We start from the raw sequence: 2,993 nt of genomic DNA, 5'->3' as shown, positions 1-2,993 counted from the left end.
GTGACTTTGCACGTGACGGCCGGCGGCCGCACGAATTTCGATTCGTTCTCAAAAAAAAAATAGCATTAAATTTGGAACGTGGAGTTTGGCATTTCTTGGTTATAGTTTAAAAAAAGAGTTGTTACTTCTGCTCTGACAGCGGTAAAGCGCGGCCGGCGAAGCGGTGTAATTTACTTTTGTATGAACCCGGGAATCGCAGTTTATGCGACAGTTTATGCAAATTTAATATTTTTACAATTTTTTGCGGCTGCGCCTGCTTGGCTAAAATACATTTAGGTTACGGTTGTTTTTCCCCAGTATATGAAATAACGAAATAAGAAAAAAGGAAAGATATCATGTCATTTGTTGTTGTTTTAGAAACAGAGCAATCCTGCGTTGTCTTTAGTTCGTGACAAACCACTGCGTGCCCTAAACGAATAACGCTGTGACTGGCGCTTCGACCGAATCCACAAAAAGCGCATTCCAGTATTAAAACATTTTACTGATAATATAAGAAAAAAATACTTAAATTCTGTCCTGTAGCAATGATTTTCGTCCAATCAAGATGACTTGCTCAAAAAAAAATTGATACCTTTTGGGTCGCGGTGGTTTTTGTTTCACGGCAGTTTTCACAAAAGCTCCACGTGAATTCACGTTTTGAAAATTCATTTTTAACCCAACTAACCAGTAAAAACGTTTACCTGTATTAGACCCAAACGTTTTTACATAAAATTGCCGCAATCTTTACTTTTTCACTTTTAAACTTGAAAACATTGGTGGCATTGCCACTTTTCTCGTCTTTCTCAAGTATGGCGTGAAAAATTTGACGGGTTGCGAGTTTTTCTTGCACTAGCGAGTTTGACGATCACCAGAGCAGTAGCAGCGATGTTTTGTTGAGAGAAAGATGGATGAAGATCTTCCTGCATTGCTGATCTCAGATAATTAATTAAATAAATAAATAATTAATTCGGGCGACCAACTTGGAGGGCTGGGCACCCCAGCTGAAATGCTTGGGAGCCCGAAGGGCTCCCCGAAATTTTCCTTAGAGCACAGCCTTGATAATTTGCGAGGTACTGTTACTCCATATTGACAGGTCTTATCTGTTTCAATCTCCCAAAAGGGACGTTAGGGAGCTTAAGCAAGCACGACTTCGACGACAGCGAGATCTTCATCTGAAATTCTGCAATCATTTCTCAGTTATTTCAAACCGTTATGTAATCTGCGCTTCGGAGAGAAGACCTAATTGAAAATTTGTCGTCAAGTGATTACATCATCCACAAAACGGCAAAACAGGTCATTTCACGTCGTTGAAAGGTCGAGAACGGCTTTGAAATGTACAAGGATGATAAATGCACGTACAAAGCGTGCAAAACTCTGTTTTTCATAGTATATGCAAATTTCTGATATTTTTGTCGCCGTCGATACGTCAAAAACGTTAACCTAACTTAAGTATTTCAAGATGTAACGCAATAGAGTCACGGTCATGTAGAGCTGGAGACGCCCGTAGACAGTTTCCTTACATTAAAGAGGAGGTACTGCTCAAAATCCTGGGATCTTTTACGTTTCGTTGCATTTCAATATATTTCTGATAAATGAAATAAGTCAACTGCACGACACTGCCCCTATAATTAAGTACAGTTGACGAAGACTGTGCCAATTCGGTCTTACATGAATGACGACTTTTTTTCCATGTAACTGTCGATGATGATCTTGAATTCTTCTTTACATTTTTTGGCCAGGTTAGGGTTACGGTTAGTAAAATCCAGGTAGTACTTTCAACCCTTTACTTTTTATCTAGTAACTTATCGATTCCATCAGACAAGGTAAAAGAGCTTCCCGAGAATCTTAAAGGGGTAGTGTCACGCAATTTGAGTGGAACTCCAGTATGGTGTAAAATAAATGGAAATGAAAGCTTCTTTTACAAGAACTTTGTTAGTACACTGAATTCAATTTTTGTCATGTACAGCTCAGGAGGACAAGGGTGGAAATGGATTGAAACTTAAAAAAATCGGTCAAAGTTTGAAAATCCTCAAAATGTTAACATGGATAGCTTTTCCTAGCAAAGTTTAAGCCATTATTTTGTGAAAATTATTAGGTACAAAATGGTGAAGACTCACAATTGTCTGGTGGAAATAGAAAACAAGACAATGTTTCATATGACGTATGTGAGAGAGTGGTATGACAGTGGGCGAGTGGCTGACGGGTTCACATGGACTGATGTTGCTCCAGGTGGTCGTTCAGTAGTCAGTAATTATGAAAGAGATAGTTCCTTCGCAGGGTGTTCTGGTTACGTGACCTATCAGATAGGAGGCAGTGATTTCTCGATCGCCTTCTCCAATCCAGTCGTGGGAACAAATAAACTTGGAGTGGGCCTGGATGGAGCAAAAACTTGGGAGAACATGTCCAACCACAATTATGGGACATTCGTCGAATATATTCATTTAGGCAGTGGAGTAATATTAGAGTGTATCTGTCAGTGCACTGCTGGACATGTAAACAGTTGCTCTGTTAAAGTGCGCACAGATGGGCCACCAGCACCTGCACTCCGCCCTGGCTGGTGTCATACATAATTTGGAACTTCTCTTGTCTTTATTAAGCTTTTTATCGGTCAACGGTATGGTCCGGGACGAACGAAAATAGTCATAAACTACTACTGGTGCATAACTTTTGCTTCCCGTATGTTAACGGATACTAGAAAATTTGGTCATAATTCACCTGTATTGAATGAACTTGGATGGCTCATCATTAAACCTGTTCTGAAATTGCGTGATGTAGCTACGATTTACAAATGGATTAACCTTTAAGCTCCAACCTATTTACCAAGCGCTAATCTTTTCACACGTGGATGATATATATACAATGGTATAACATATAATACGCGCGGATATTTTGCGAGTTGCGTAGTATTAAAAATACGAGCAATGAGCAAAATATTGAAATAACATTGCTAAGAGTACTTTTTTTAGAATTTAGAATTAAGTACCTTTTATAGTTATTTTAAAACTTTGATTCCC

This window comes from Montipora foliosa, chromosome 1, assembly GCF_036669935.1.
Source record: "Montipora foliosa isolate CH-2021 chromosome 1, ASM3666993v2, whole genome shotgun sequence".
Taxonomy (NCBI): Eukaryota; Metazoa; Cnidaria; class Anthozoa; order Scleractinia; family Acroporidae; genus Montipora; species Montipora foliosa.
Note: the sequence above shows the minus strand (reverse complement) of the source record.